Source organism: Dermacentor andersoni, chromosome 5 (assembly GCF_023375885.2).
Source record: "Dermacentor andersoni chromosome 5, qqDerAnde1_hic_scaffold, whole genome shotgun sequence".
Classification (NCBI taxonomy): domain Eukaryota; kingdom Metazoa; phylum Arthropoda; class Arachnida; order Ixodida; family Ixodidae; genus Dermacentor; species Dermacentor andersoni.
Genome location: NC_092818.1, coordinates 164,614,840 through 164,631,111, shown reverse-complemented (window position 1 = coordinate 164,631,111; position 16,272 = coordinate 164,614,840). Strand labels below are relative to the sequence as shown.

At 46.2% G+C, this 16,272-nt stretch overlaps 1 long non-coding RNA gene across 4 annotated transcripts; it reads left to right on the top strand.

The window, feature by feature from the left end:
* Positions 1–3,994: 3,994 nt before the first annotated feature.
* LOC140218626 (uncharacterized) lies at positions 3,995–11,069 on the top strand. Of its 4 annotated transcripts, XR_011894838.1 has the most exons (6): positions 3,995–5,378; positions 6,077–6,239; positions 6,312–6,521; positions 8,631–8,818; positions 8,898–9,035; positions 9,120–11,069. It is a non-coding gene; the product is annotated as an uncharacterized lncRNA (long non-coding RNA). The 4 variants fall into 4 exon arrangements; XR_011894837.1 differs by having other exon boundaries at positions 6,151–6,239; positions 8,898–11,069; XR_011894836.1 differs by having other exon boundaries at positions 8,721–8,818; positions 8,898–11,069.
* Positions 11,070–16,272: the final 5,203 nt, after the last annotated feature.

The following is a 16,272-nucleotide window of genomic DNA, read 5'->3' as shown; positions in this document are numbered from 1 at the left end:
TTCCTCCACTGTGAGTCAATACTTTTCCAGCACAAAAATATTTAAACACTCTCGCCACACAATTACTCTCTTTCATATTACGGGGTCGCTTATAAATCAATTTTACTTTGAGCTTCCTTCACTTCAAAATTTGCCCAGACCATATCAACCTGTCCGACTTCATTTGAAACATTCCCGTGAGTGCCCGATGTGAGGCGTCCCACTGACCTTTTGCTGCTATCGAGTACTGATTGTACCTCTGACTTCAGACAAACAACCGCATTTCGAAATGTAAGTGCTGGAACCTTTACACTTTTCCACATACTTTGGAGCACCTCGTACCTATTGTATCCCCATAGCGCTCTGTGTTTCGTTATGGCTGCATGTTTCTTGCCCTTTGTTGTTATTCTCTTCTACTGTGTTTCCAGATGCCTATTGCTCTCTTATTTCCATACACGGATGTATTGGTAATCTTTTTGCCTGAGGGACCTACTGGCCCTGTACTGACACTGGCTGTTTATTTTTAAAGCGAAGCTGTCAGCCTCCAGTTGGTCGGGATTTTTCGTGTCAGTGTCTGTCAGCAAAAATGGGGACCGATCCCGGAGGTTGTGCAATACCGGACCGAACCGCGGCGGAGGTGAAGCAGGCTTCAAGCGCTCAGCAAAGTGAAACGGAAAGTGTATACATTCTTTGGAATCACGCATAAAACATACAGAACATTGATTTCAATTAAAAATAAACAAGCACAAAACAAGCATGCGAACCGCATAACTGATGATAAGGCGCTCCCGATAACAATACAAAGCACGTAGCGTTCCCTGCATACGTTTCCCGGTAAAGATTACTGTTGCGCACGCTGCCGCGGGGAGTGACGTCACTAGTCTTTCCTATACAACAGAACCAGCCAGGCGATTGATTTCATTGTTGTTGCAGCACCGCTCTGGGTAGGCAACGCATTGCTAGGACTCCCGAAGAGGAGCGTGAATACCAGGAGCGGCAAAGGGAAAAGAAACGGCAGTATGACCAGCGGTGGCGTGCTGTCAAAATTACCTTTACTATACCATTACGCTAAGCACTAAAGCACTAAAGCACTAAAGCGAGGGCGCGAGATTCGATCCCGTGCCCTCGGGCTTAGTAGCGCAACGCCATAGTCATTACGTCACCACGGCGGGTGTATTTTTCCCCCGTTTGTGCAACGACAACAAAAAAAGATTAGCGTGGACATATCCCGGAGATAGTGCAAAACTGAGCCGACTCCCGGTAGAGGTGAAGCAGGCTTCAGTCGCTCGGCCTCTAACAATAGCAGTAATAAATAATAATAACTTAAATAAATAAATCAAGACGCACTGTTTCAAGTCGACGGGTTTATTAGAATAGTTTCTGAACAGCACATGGAATCTCGAGCAGGAGGCCTTGCTATACAGGGTGTTTCAGGTAACTTTAGCCAAAGTTTAATAATACGCCGATGCACTCTAAGATGACGCGACCAAATGCGTGTTCACTTTTGTATGTAGTGTGTCACGCTCGTTTTGGTATTTTGCTTATCTAAGTAATTAGCCAAGTTTAACTAACCGACTTCTGAAGCAACGAAGTTAAGCAAGAAATTCCTATTAGGAAGTTGTAGAGCGCTTTGGAAAACGTTCGAATAAACAGTTTCTGTCTTTCTGTCTATTAAATTAGTGTTTTTCAGCTTATATACTGCGGATGCCCGCGAAATAAATAAAAAATACCACGTGACATACCCGCTTGAGCGCCGTGATTGAAGCGCTCCCCAACTATCTGCGTACAAACGAACATAGCGTGCTGCCGCTTAAAAGGCGACCGGGCAGTGACGAAGGCGTTCGCTGTGCGATTTATGCCAGCGATGCGCTTCCCTCGCGGCGGTTGATGATAGCGATAAGCAGACGCAGCGGCAGCCCACCCGACTAAATGCTATGTTCGTTTGGGCGCGGAACGCGTGGAAGCAGTGCAATCACGACGCGCAAGCGGGCATGTCCTGTGGTGTTTCTCTTTTTTTGGTATTTCCCGAGCATCCTCAGTAAGCTGAAAAACACTAATATTTAATAGACAGAAAGACAGAAACTGTTTATTCGAACGTTTTGCAAAGCGCTCTACAACATTACAATCGGAATTTTTTGCCTAACTTCGTTACTTCAGAAGTTGGTTAATTAATCTTGGCTAATTATCTAATTAAGCAAAATACAAGATATAGCGTGACGCACTGCATACAAAAGCGAGCCACATGCGTTTGGTCGCGTCGTCTTAGAGGGCATCGGCATAGTTTTAAGCTTTGGCTAAAGTTAGCTGAAAGACCCTGTATATGCAGAGGACAAAATGTATGTACAACCATACGCCCTTGACTCCTAGTAGTACAATATCACTGACTGTGGGGATGTTTGTGCCGCACAAACGTGAGAGGGAATTGTGCTATTCACTGTGTATATATCTTCAGGCACACCCAAGTGTGATACCGAGAAGTTCATGACCACGCACTTTGCATAGATTAGCCCTGATGACGCTACCCGTGTGATAATCGCTGGAGATTTCAATGCGGACATTTCAAAATCAGGCAAAGGGGTTCGCTCAGTTTCTGCTCGAAGAATTTGGCTTGAAGTGCCACACCAGTCCAAGTTACTCATCTACTCAACAACCGTCGTGCATCGATTTAACTTGGGCCTAAATCCTGTCTAAGGTTGTAACCGAACCAGTCAGTGTTTATCGCAATAATCGCAAAGCTGTGGTCACGACCATTACCAAATGGCGAAAATAAATACATGTACCCTCGCTTAATCTTGTGAGATGTGCTACAGCTTCACTGGTCATCGACCTTCACAGAGTGGTATGGCTCCTAATTTTTTTTTATTTGACAATTCGGCCCTGTTCTATGGTAATTGTACAGATATATAATAATTGTTTTGTTAGTAGACATGTAAAGGTGTCCCTTGGCGTTTCAGAGCTGTAGAGAAAAAAATGTAATAATAAGCACGTGAACAGTTCTTTTGTGGGAAATCGTGCAGTATGCATTGAAATTGTCATGGCTAAAAATGTATTGTTGATTAGACACGCAACTACTTCACTACCTGCATTTTTACTATCGGGCGTATAATTTTCAACCTAAAATGAAAGGCTGCGCTAAATTTGCCTCCTATGTTAAGCAGCTGCCCTTGTTGGCCGTAGGCATGGAAACGACGATCTCACGCTCAGCACGAGAACGCCGTAGATCAATGAGGCCATTGCTGAGAGGTCGCTGCGCAAAGCGAAAATAAAATAATATTTAAATAACGTTCTATGAAAAAATTAGCAAGCAAACAAAATTAAGTCTACTATCGGCCAGACCAACGAGAAGGCAGCAGGCAGCGGGGTCAGATGTATTAAACTTTAGTGAAGAAAAGTATGAAGAAAGAAGTGAACTATATTTGAAAGTGTTAATTGTGATTTGGTGCTTTCTTGCGGTTGCAAAATCTTCGCTCCTGAGATTTTATCGTCCTAAATCTTTTGTTATGTCTTTCGCCGAGTCATTCAGTGTGCAGGCAAAACATCTTCCTATTAACTCCATTTCCTTCGTCTTCTGCCTTTCTATTGCGCTGCTAGCAAAGACAGGAAGCGGGCGTTTTAGGACACCGACGTACGGAAAAAACTCAAGTGGCTGACTTCATGCAGAGATCGAAAGGTTTGGAATGCGAATGCATTTAATGGACGGCAAAGCCGTGTCACTATAGCAGTCTGAAGCAATCCGCCGCAGTAGCCGAGTGACTGTGAGGTTTCGCTGCTGAGTTCCAGGTCGGGGGTTCGATCACGGCCGCAGCATATGCATTTCGATGACGGTCGAAGTGCAAATACGCTCGTGTACTTAGATTTAGAAGGGAGGATGTGGGAAGAAAGAGACAAGGCTGGATGTTAACCAGAAGTGCATTTAGTTGGCCACCTTACACTGGGGGTCGGTAAACGGGTAAGAAAAAGATGAGATAGAGCGAGAAGGGGGGGGGGGGGGGAAGGAAAGACGCAGTGAGTTCGCGCACGCTCGCGGAGCTAGGGCCTCACCAAGTCAAAGGCGTTCACACAGGCCAGTCGCCTTTGAGAAAGACAAAAGTGCCTTCACAGCTATGTGGGCCGCCGACGAGCGATGGTGACGGTCTTCAAGTATCGGCTGCACAAACAACCGCCGATCGTCCAGCATTCAGGCCCAAGCTCTTAAGATATGCCTTGGAGTACCACGCGGAGCGTCCATTAGATGCACGTTTAAAAAAAAAAAACACCTGAGCAAAACCATGAGCCCCCGGCTAAGGCGTTTCTCTTAATCAGATCGGGGTTCTGGCACGCAAAGGCCTAGAATTTAATTTCAGTTTTCGGACACAAACGGTGCCGCAGGGGCAGGCGACGTGTGCAGAGAGCTCGAAACACGTTGCGATGCTCGCTCGTGAGTTGCAAGTCATGCTCGCGGCGGGAGCCGACCGCGAATGCGAAGGCGGCCACGGAAACGCGAAAGTTCCGTCGGCGGGTTATATATCGATAAAACTACGGCGACAGTGCTAACGCCATTGCTGTCTAAGAACACGGTGGAAGCATGTGGAAGCTTCTAGAACATTCCGAGTTCCGCAACTGCATGCCGACTACGATTTCTTTTCCTTTTATTGTTATTTTTGTTTTGTTTAACCATCACCACTCGCGTCGATCGCGATGATAACAGCGGCGCGGCGGCTAGCGAGCCAGTGACGTAGTTGGACATTAGACGAATGCGAAAAAAGAAACGGGCGCGTCAATGCATGCGCAAAAGAGCTTATCATCGCGGTCTTCATGGGAGTATATCGAGCATCCGGAGGCTTGGGCCGTCATTTTGCGTTTTCTGTCTAGTTCGGTGTGCCTCGTGGCGGCTGGCATCTGCTTTGCACCACATCCTACGGACCTGCTGGTCTTAATTATGCGCTAATAGTGGCAGCGCTTGTCGACGTTGCTCCCTACGCGCGTTCCCGCCTTAGGCCGACTCTGGAAGAACTGCTTCATGCCCCCGGCCTGCATAATGTGAGGCACGCTTCGAGAGAGTTGGTGCCCGGCTCGCCTGCCATCTCCATCTCGGCTATTCCTCGCCCTCCCGGAGTGTGACTGCCAGCCGGCACTTCACCCTTCGGGGCGTATGCTAAATTACTATATGCCAACGACACTCCGCTCGAGCCGGCGCAGCGTATAAGTCGCAGGTCGTGCCTGCCTAGTACTCGTATTTTCTTTTTTTTTTTTGTTTGTGCGCGTTCCCACTCGTCGGCGACGCGACGCCTGGACTATGAACTGTGGATGAGGAACTCTGACCGCGGCTGTTAATCGAGGACCTGCGCAGCCAACCCCTCATCACAGCGAGCGTCGTCACAGCGACCTTCCACGCGTCGAACGTCGTAAACGCTCACCAAGTAGGTGCCCAAGCTGGCGAGGGTGGCGCATGCTTAGAAAAGTTAACTGTTTGTTCAGTTCCACTAATTAGCGCTTGCTACGATTGTTATCTACATTAGCTGTAAGCCCGAGGTTTCGTGGGCATAGCTTGCGGCTACATGGGTCTTCTCCGTGCCGGAACCGAAGAGGACGGGCCACATGTGCGGGGTGGCGGCGCATATAGCTTCAGACTTGGTGAATTGCGGGCAGGCTAGCTGACAGCCGTCCTCTTTCGACTGTGTCAGGGACATGGACCCTTCCGGAGTGCCTTGCGACCCGACCCCACTATTTCGTGACAAGGTAGCCCGGGCGCGTCAGTGCTATCGAGCGAAATGTGGAATCACGGAAGCAAATTGCATTCGGAAATTGACTCGCCAGCTTTACTAATCCTGTTAATGCAGCCCTCGACGCCGGATGTCGCCTGCGGTGTTCATAGGAGCACGGCCGGGCAGAAGCTACAGTAAGCGTCCCGTTTAGTTGCTGTTGTTGCTGTTGGTTTTTCAGTGTGTTCTTACTGTCCGCGCTATCTTCCAGAGAATCACTCGTACCGCGGCCTACCGTGTTTCCGTGTTGGTATGGTCTTGTGGCCCGGCACTGCTACGGGTATATACCACGTAGAGATGAATAGTGGTACTAAATCTATGTCTTCGAGTGGTTAAAAAAAGCCTTGTCGTTTCAGGGTCCCGAGGTCCGCTTTCGAGATTGCGCACCACGAGTAGTACCACGAGTGTTACTGTCCTTGCTACGTTCCAGAGTACAACTCGTACCGTGGCCTCGTGTTCCCTCGCCGCTGGGGTCTCGCTGGTAGGCGAGACCTTGGTCATCTCCATGCACTACTACGTGTAAGTACCCGGTACTGGCCTCTTGCACTATAAGGATATGTCCTGGAGTTAAAAACCTTGTTGTCGTTTCAGGATTTTGACATCTGCTTTCGATGGTGGCCTACGAGTGGAAAGGATATCCAGCGTGCTGCTTTACATTTGCCATCCTCCCAACGTCCCCCACAGGAGATGACCTTGAGCACCACTCGTATACTGTGGCTGACCGCGTTGGCTCCATTGAAATTCCACACCCATGATGTCCTGCTGGCAGCCGCGACTTCGTTTGGAGCCTTGCAACTACTGGTAAATATCCCATACACATGATTCCTACTACGAATATGTCCTGTATCTTTATTCACAACGCTACCGCTCTCGATCGAGAGCATGGCTGGTGGGCAGTCCGCATGCATAATTTCGCTCAGTATGAGCTATAGCGCGCGGCTGCTTTCCGCGCGCTTTCGTGCTGTATCTCATATTGAACGTGATAGTACATAGTAAAATTAAAATCAATACAAATATACGGATCCCGCGCACTGTGGGGATCGATGTAAGCGAAGCCTTCTGTGCTGTTGGCCTTACTTGACGATTGAGCCTTCAGTGGAATACTCGAGTGGCGAGTTAGGGTTTAACGCTACCTTGCGTAGAGCAAGTGTAATAATGGTTGAATTCTTAGTACAGAAGCCACACAGCAAGATGTGCTCGCTTAGGCATTGTTCTGCCCTATATTTATAGCTGGCGAGAAGATCGGTACTGTCAGGGCCTCGCACGACGAATCACCTCTTTGTAGAAGTGCTAAACATTAAGGATAGGGCTTTACGTGTCAGACCCACAATCTTATTATGAGGCACTGGGTAACGGGGTCTCCTGATTAGTTTTCACCATCTGGGATTCTTTAACTCGCACTTTTACTGGATGGTAAATGGGCACGTTCCTAGAACGGTGATTGCCCAAGAAGTGAGAGGTGCATATCGTGCTAACGCCAGCAAGCCCTTTGCCACGACTGCCGCGTGTTTATTTCAACGCTGTGGTACACACCCTCAACGGGAACTCGTGCTGAAGTGGCTGGTACACTTAAACAAGAATGAACACAAGCCCGTGTAAGATTTGTCACATACTGCAGTGCAGTTACGCGAGAGAACATGCGTGCGCTTTTTCTTTCCGCCAGATGCGCCGGAATGAACCGTTTCAAGAAAGCTTCGCTTCGCAGAGATTCAAACATGCCCGTTGGACCTGCATAATTTGTCTGCGATGGCACTCTATCGTTTTGATCGCACCAGACGTATGACCGATTGCTTATACATTATCTTTCTTGCGTTTTCTTTGTCTCAAGTTTTTCTGACCTTTCGTGCAAAGTGTTCCCCTATTAAACCAGTTCGTATTCACTTTTCTTCAAAATTTTTCTTTCGCCAATTTAGGCGCCTAAATGTAAGACATCCTTGGCTGGTTTATTCGCTTGCTTAAATGCTGGATTCGTACAATACTTAACGTTCCCTGGCCAAGCGCGTCCTGATTGAATGTTCAACCGTAATGGCGTAGAGAGCTCGTGCAACGCTCCTGCCACTTGGCTGCAACTCGAGCTATAGGCTGGAACGGCTCGGCTGCTCTGTACCTGACCCGATGTGGCTTCACGCTATCAACAAACGTCACAGCAAGCGCATTTCTTAGTAGCTTCGTCGTTTCATCTTCCACCTCGGGATGCCATAGAATCAAATTGGATCTCCTAATGTATTTTTCCCGGTGGTCGATTCTTTTTCTGAGTGTTCGTCATGACATTCACACTAACCCTGATTTGATAAGCATCAATGTTTCTTTGCACTATCGTTAACGAGCTTAGTTTGGTTCCTATATCAACCGGTCACTTTTGCTTAATGTCCTTGATGTCAACAGGAGTCCCTCTATGTTCCTCAGCAGTCTGCGTAAGTTGTAGTCCTGGGCTGGTTTCAATGTCCCCTCCAAGCAGAAGTAGGCTTCTTATATACAAAGCCGTGTCGATCACAAAGGGATATGTCCGTGGCCGTGCCAGAACAAGCAAAAACTAAGTACTCCTGCGAATGCACGTGAGTTTTTCAGCCTGCACAATGTTAATTTGCGATCTGAGTGCTGGTAGCACTGCCACGTGACCACGGCGTTGCCCGTGCAGCCTTTTAGGGTTCGCAACTATCGTTGCGCTGTCTCTATATGTGCAGAGGGGTCCACACATGTAGCTGTTCGGAGTTGCGCTAGATAACCGAATGAAAGGTGTTGCAAAAAACAGCTTGTGTTGTGCTCTTGAACAACCCGTCTCATCGAACCGCTCCACTTGTCCCACGTGCGCAGGCCGAACCGACGCGAACAGTAGCTGCAGAATGTCGGATAACGGTTTAATCGCCATCTCATTGCTGGTAACGCTGCCATGCCCACGCCTTGACACAGGATCTTCACCTCTACTTTCGATTGCGGCCCACGAGTATAAGGATATCTATTGCGCTGCTCCACGTTTGCCATCCTCCCAACGTCTCACAGGATATGGCCTTGGGCACCACTCGTATCGTGACCGACCGTGCTCCTTCGCTGGTATGGCCTCGCTGGCAGACTTTGCTCACCGACCTGCTTTGCTACGGGTAAGTACCGCGTACATACCACTCGTGCTGCGCTGTGTCCTCGAGTGGTTAAAAAAAATAAGCTTTGTTGTCGTTTCAGGATCCCGATGTCTGCTTTCGATTGCGGCCCACGAGTTGAAAGAATATCCACTGCGCTATTCCACGTTTTTCATCCTCCCAACGTCCCAGGCAACGTCCTGTGGGCAGACGGGAACGTGCTCTTCGCCCGCCACTGCTGGTGAATATCGCGTACCGACGACTCTGACTTTGTCTCTGTCCTCGAGTAGGTAACAATAAGCTATCTGTCGTTTCGGATTTCCAGATGTCCATTTTCGCTGGCGAAGCATGAGGACGTTACAGCCAGTGTTTCCAAAGGTGGGAAATTCTGAGCATTGCCTAAAGAAACCTGAGCAGGCTTGCCAAATTTAGCGCTGAGTTAAACTCCAAGTATAAAAAAAACTCATGTTCCTCACCTCAAGGATAATTCAGCATGGAAGTCCCGCGACATATGTACGTTGAAGCATGAATGTACCGTCGAACCAAGAATGTCGAGAAACTGAGGCCTTTGAACTGTGTTTCTTTTCTTTCGTTATCATTTCATTGTCGGCTGTGCTTTGTACTACATGTTTGCCCAGCTACATCGTGAAACGAGAGCAGTGCCTTCTACTGAAAAGAAGATTGAGCAGTCCAAGCTATTTAAGTTCCATGTCTACAGCATTACTTCAGTGGCAAGTTTCTTTGTTTCCTTCCAAAAGGACACAGGCGTGCTTTATATAGACGGAAGGTAGGTTGTCTCACGTATTTCAAGCTGTATGTTAGAAGAGTTGGGGAAAGCTTTCCAAGGTTCGAGATTGCGTTGACAGGTTTTGACGGCAAAGTTGGAAAGCACTGATTGTATATAGAATACCAACGATCTGTTCGCCTTTGAAGAAATACGAGCGCCTGTTCTCCCGGAGCGTCCCACTCTATTTACCGGTAGGTATCAGGTGGCAAACAAGAAAAGCTTTCCAATTTCACTCATGTTCTCCACTGTATGGCAGGTGAAATATGGGGAGTATATGAAATGTTCTCGCTGGAACTTCACCGGTCGATTGTCTTCGGATGCCACTGCTGTGCTCAGCTCTTTCAGATGTCCGACCCTCTGCTGTGCGCGCACTTAAAAGCACTCAAGCTCTGGCACTGAAGATTCTTATCAGGACCAACCTCGCATCGCATCTGCCTGGGTCAGCATTGCAGAAGCTCGTGAATGGCCAGTTCAAAGATTCATCTTTGAAGAACCGTTCTTTGTTGACCTACGACACGGCATCAGTGTCAACCTCTGACCAAGCTACCGTTATTACGGCAGCGCTCCAGTTTTCCTATGGCTATTGACTCGCCACACCATTCGTTAACATCCAGATGTGAACGCTTGTTAATCCCTGCCAATTCGCTGTCGGTGATGGGTTCGCCACAGGTAATGCTATCTAATCGTGGAACAGGGAAGTCGTCGATGTCAATGGTAGACCCCAAACAGCTAATGTTCGCTTTACGTGTGCGAATGAAATAAAGCTAAGCGCTAGGAGTCATCTTGAGCGAGAATTTGACCTGGGAGGCCCTCGTACAGCACATGCGTAATTATTTGTCGAGAACTCGAGGGGCTGTTGGCGCAATACGACATGTCGTTGCCTCTAAGATAAAGCTTGTGTTATGTCACGCTACCTTTAAGTCTCGCAAGAACTACTGCAATATAGTATGACCTAATACGTCGAATACATATACCACAATCCTATGTATTCCGCAAAAGAGAGCGCTACGTCATATAGTCAATGTGGCCTGCAATAGCCATACAAAGGAGCTCTTCTAATACCATGTTGTTGTGCAGCAGCTGTATGAATTTAACTTATTCTAGCAATACAAAAACAGCTTGGAACACACGCATGACAATGTTCTCAGATAGTGCAATACGGAAGTGCCATCTGACATACCCCACAATTTTAAAGAAAGGCCGGCTTGTGTCGTTTTCGACAACAAACTATTGCAACAATTGGGTTTGTTTTCGTACAGGCACCTATTTAAAGAAATTAGAAAAAATTGAAATACATGTAAATATGTCAACTCGTGGATGGCAAAATTATTTGCTGTGTGTTTGGTGTCCTGGAAAATAAAGAACGTATTCACTACTTCTTGCTACTTCAGTTAAGCTGTAACTATGTGTAGCTATGACTTAGCATGTGCATGCAAGGTTTGTAAAGTGTTAGTTCAATTTCAGTCATGTAATAAATATTTATACTGGCATGAGCACTGACTACAGAGAGGGGGAGGGATCTCCATGGCTTGAGCTCCCTGCCCCCCCCCCCCTCCGCCGGCGACGCCGAAGTCTACCCCCGCCCCCACTTCCCTCTTGCACTTAAAGTGTCATTACAAGTTCGGTTAACCACATCACTTGGGGGTGTCTCTTCAGTAGCCTTTACCTTTTCAGTTGAAATTTTATGGTGGCTGAAAGCTTACTGCGTCCTTGTTGGCGCGGACGTGCACGGCTTTCTATTCATACTTTCATTTTATTTCTGCAAATCCGGACAACAGAAGGACAAGTGCATTAGAAGCACCAGAGGGAACTACCTCATCCTTATTTTCTCACTTCAACATTTTCTTTATTTCCGTGGTAAACGCCATGCACAGACACAATTTAAATATATACCCAGCACAAAGTTTATTTTTTTAAGGAGATGGAGGTGGCCAACTAAGTTATTTCTAATGATGTGCATAGCCTATGCCTATAGAATGAATATGTCGCTATATTTTCACCTCTTCAAATTGCTTTGCTTGCTTTTTTGACTCTGAAAAAGCCTGCAAACTTCTTCAGTGATCCCTTTAGCAGTCTTTTAGCAATGGCGTGTGAAATGCACGCGAATGTGTGCCTCAATGTTGCTTCTCTTTCCAATAAGCAATGCCGAGGACTCATGAAAAAAACTCTTCGAATAGCTTACAACACATATATTAGGGATGGAAATATCGCCACTAGCTTGTAGAGGTCATAAATATACCGGCTGTTTCAGCGAACACTTTCAAAATTTTTAATGGTTGCCTGTGGCAGATATCACAATTCTAGTTCATGAACTGGCCTACTCGAAGAGGCGGACATTACATGCGAAAAAAATAAATAGAAATGCATAATCGGCTAATTAACAAAAAGTCAGGAATTAAGATTTAACTAATTATCTTATGGCCCATATTGCAATTTACAAATTCTAGCCGTAGACAGTGTACCAAACATATTTGATAGCTTTAATCATGGTGAGGAAGTAAATTTAGTTATGCTGAGTTGTTGCTCCTTGAACTTCAGTTTACATTTCTCGAATGTCTATGACAAGTCCCAGATGTTCCTTTTACGTAAATGTTAGACATTTGTTGTTAGTATATGCTATTACTAATTGTAATCTTGCATGAAATCGAATTGCTGTTGCGGTGGTTTGGAGTTGACTTTTAGTTTTAATGCTTTTAGGATATTTCTTTTTTACATCTTTGTTCGAAAAGGCGTAGCCTGCGACAATTAAAAGACGACATACCCTAAACAAGATAATAAAAAGAAATCGAATGTAGCACCCACAATTACAAAGGGCGTGATCTTATATGCGCATGTGACTGATCGTGGTGACAATTTTCAACGCGCCTGTGTTTCGTGACTACGTCGGGTGATTTTTTTAAATGTTCTAATTGCTGTACTTCTGCGAATTTTCTTGTGTCGGCTCGTGCTGCCAGTGTATGAGTGGCTGCCTGCCCGCCAAGCTGCTCGTGGTAGCAAATTTTGTTGTTGCCTCTGACCTAGTGTTAGTTCAAATAGGCAAAAAAGATAATGTATTTATGCTTTGCGTCACATACGACGGCCTTCGGTTTAAATTCCTGGATTACGTCTTGGTTATTATAATAACATATTAAATCGTACTATACGTTGCCTTTGTGTGCGCATTTGTATCAATTGTTGCTGCTCGGAAGGACTTTCGTACTTCAACCACTTCACTAAAGGGGAAAAAAAGAGGAAGGTGGGAGCTGGAAATTCAACATGAGCAAAATGAGAACGAGGTAAAAGTAAGAGTCAACGTTTCGACTAGTGGACTTGTCTTTTTCCAGGATATATATATATCTGGATTTTTCGGCACAGTATATATAGGTAGGGTGCTACACACAGCTACCTTACAGTCCCCCACCGAGGTTGAATAGAAATCCTTTCTTTTGGGTTCTACACCCTCGCCGCTCACATACCATCGGCCGTTGCCTAGCCCATACGGCTTACCCCCTCTCCCCTTTAGAATAACCCTACCTATATATATACTCTTCTGAGGAAAGCATATGTCGCCTTGAAAAAGACAAGTCCACTTGTCAAAATGTTAATTCCTTTTTTTTTTCTTTCACTAAAGGTCACACGTATTTGTGGAAACGGGATTACTGTAATACCTCAGATCATCGTCCGTCCCCGAGGCGTCCCCTTCCCTCCTTTTCTCTCAAATCACCCAATCTTGCAACACGCACCAAGAGATCGGTCACTCATATTAAAGCACAGTACACCACAATGGGTCACATCCTATATACACGCATACATTATGCAACAAACGCTTTCACTCCCTAGAGAGTGTTAAAACCCTATTGCAAAACCCAGTGCGCCGGATTATGGGCCCAGTGCAGCGCGCTGGATGCTGGGGCGCTGGGAAGGCGCGGCGTACTGGGAGGCACTGGCTACTCATTCGAAAAGCAGCTCTAGCACGTTAAATATGCGGTGCCTGGACGCCGTATATATTTTTTTGAGTACAGAAAGCAACAAAGAACGTTTTAGTGCAATAAAAAAAAATAAAGAAACTTAAAACTAATATTGCTCCGACCAGGATTCGATCGTCCGACCTACAGATCACAAGCCCACACTTTACCGCTACGCCACGCCAGCATCTTTTTGTTCATGATATTTATTATAGTAGCATTCAACCAGACGTTCACCAGTTCTGCATAGTCAGAGAATGGAGGGCACAATGAAAGTCACACACAGAAAAGGCAGCGTTCATACTGTGAGTAGAAACGTTCGTTTCACGTTATAAGGGTGGCAAGGATAGGCACCTCACCAAGATCCGGTACCAGTCCGGTTGTACACCGAGTCCATCATAAACGTGTTTTAGGTGTAGGGTCATTTGGATAAAATGTACCCTTGTCGGTACCACCGTTTCGGCGTTGCGGTCCATCATTCGCGTTTTCCACAAACTGTGCATTCCCATGAGAAAAAACATATCGAAAGGTGCACTATTATCAGAGGTTGGCAGCAGGTATCGCACAGTATGAGCGTTAATCTGTCTTTCTTTAAAGTCCGTTGGAGTACATCCCAAAATAGGATGGCGTCGGTGCAGCTAATAAAACAATGTTCAATTGTCTCTGGTACATCACAAAGGCGACAGTTAACAGAAGAGACAAAGATACCCTTTTTTTGTAGCCATGTTTTAACCGGTATGGTTTCACTATGAACTTTATAAAAGAATGTTTTGCAGCAAGGGGATAAATACATTTTGCGAACTCGCTTTAGTACATCGTGGCCTGGCCATTTAACGTATATTTATCGGTATAGTGGAGGCGAAAATAGCATGGACAGTAAGTCTTTGTACAACGTTTTGCGCGACACAGAATACAAGTATTCAGTGGAAAACCGAACTGTCAGGAAACGAACCGCCAAGTAAACTTCTTGCATGAGCCCCCACAAGCATAAGCGCGAAGAAAAATTTGAAGAGACAAATAAATCAGGTAACGCATTAACAAGTGTGACTTGCATGTATGACCGAATTATAGGATGCGAAGTATCGCGAAAAAAGAAGAAACGAGACACTATTTGCCGCACATAAAGATGTGCTAAGCCCAGCCCACCTTCACTAACAGGCCTAAAAATATTGTCTCGCCTCATGGGCTCAAAAGTTGAAGACTATACGAAGGTTGCAAAGATACGGTGAAAGCGTTGGATGTATAGCCTAGCACAATGAATAACTTGCAATACATAGAAAATTTTTGTTGCCAAGAACTTATTGCAGGCTTCGGCTTTCCCAAAAATAGAAAGTCGTTGTGGAACGAATGTCGGCGTAACTTTGCAGGGCCGAAACCCGTTCTTTCCAATAGTGTGCGCTTAATTTATATGCGTCTAGCGGCACGCCAAGATACTTTGGCGGGACATCAGTCCACTTAACGCCTGCAAACTGTTCTGGTGTATAGCACGCCACGCCAGCAGACGGAAACAAAGGCAAAATTTGTCATGTCAAAACCGATAAGCAGCTTTAGTTTCGCAGAGCTACGCCTCGCACAGACATGGTTGATGCGCTATCGCCCAGCAACTAAAACTCACGCCTGTACCAGAAAGAAAAAGTTGCTGTCCGTATTCAGTAGTATGCTTGGAAGTACCACAACATCGATTTTCCCTTGCGATTGCTATTTTAACTTCGAAAAAAGTCCTAAATGAACCGCCGACCCGGGACAGTGTATGGGCTGTTACTGCCGATTTCGATAGCCGTTTCTTGTTCTTCACGCAAAAGATATGCAACATTTCCTTAGTTCAGTGATACATTTCAGTCAACACGCCTGTCTAGTCATATATCTTCATTAGAGAAGCGCAGGCTAGTGCTGGTAGCCTTCAGCGATAGCACATATACCTGTGTTTATGACGCGTCACATCGGGGGTCATCGCTTCTTGTGCTGGCACTGTAGACATGAAAAAATTGTTTATTTAAGAACATCGATGCGAAAGCTTAAATTTAGTGATTTATCCTGGTTAGATTTCTTGATTCCTGAGCCTAGACGCGCCGATAGCGTGTGGACGGACTCGGCGGATACGCTAAGCCTAAGCTTCGGTGGGGACCGATCTCGGCGCGGGTAGCTGGCGAAAGCTAAAGTGTGTGTATTTGAGCCTCAGAAATTTTTTTAGTACAAGAGGGAAAGTGGAAGCGCACGAATCGCCTCAGCTTTGTTATCGCTGCGATAATATCAGTCAGCGATAGGCTTCGAACTCGGGGTCCGTTCGCGCGCGTCTGAGCGATTTCTGCATTTCATGCCCACTCCACAACACTGCGACAACGGCGACAACTCCCAGTCCTATGTTACGTGCGAACTACTAAAAAACGCGGCGTCCTCTTCGTTTACGTGGTTTCGTTCAATAATTTAGCTATCCACCCAGTCAAATGGGAAAATGAAGAAAACGAAAGTGATCTTCAGTTTCAAATGTCCATGAATAAACAGGGCAGTTAACGCACCTTTATTCCAAGCTGCGACTCGAAATAGGGTTTTATGACCCCAAGATATAGCGTTATTTAGGACAAGAGACTAGTATCAAGCGATGAAATTGTATAAAGCATTTAATATTCAGCAGCGCTCGTCCTTGTGTACTGGAACCAGCGCGGCACAAACACAACCAGCGCAGTTTCCAGTGCGAACCAGCGAACTGCAGCGAGAACCAGCGCCTGTACAGCACAAACCAGTGCGCC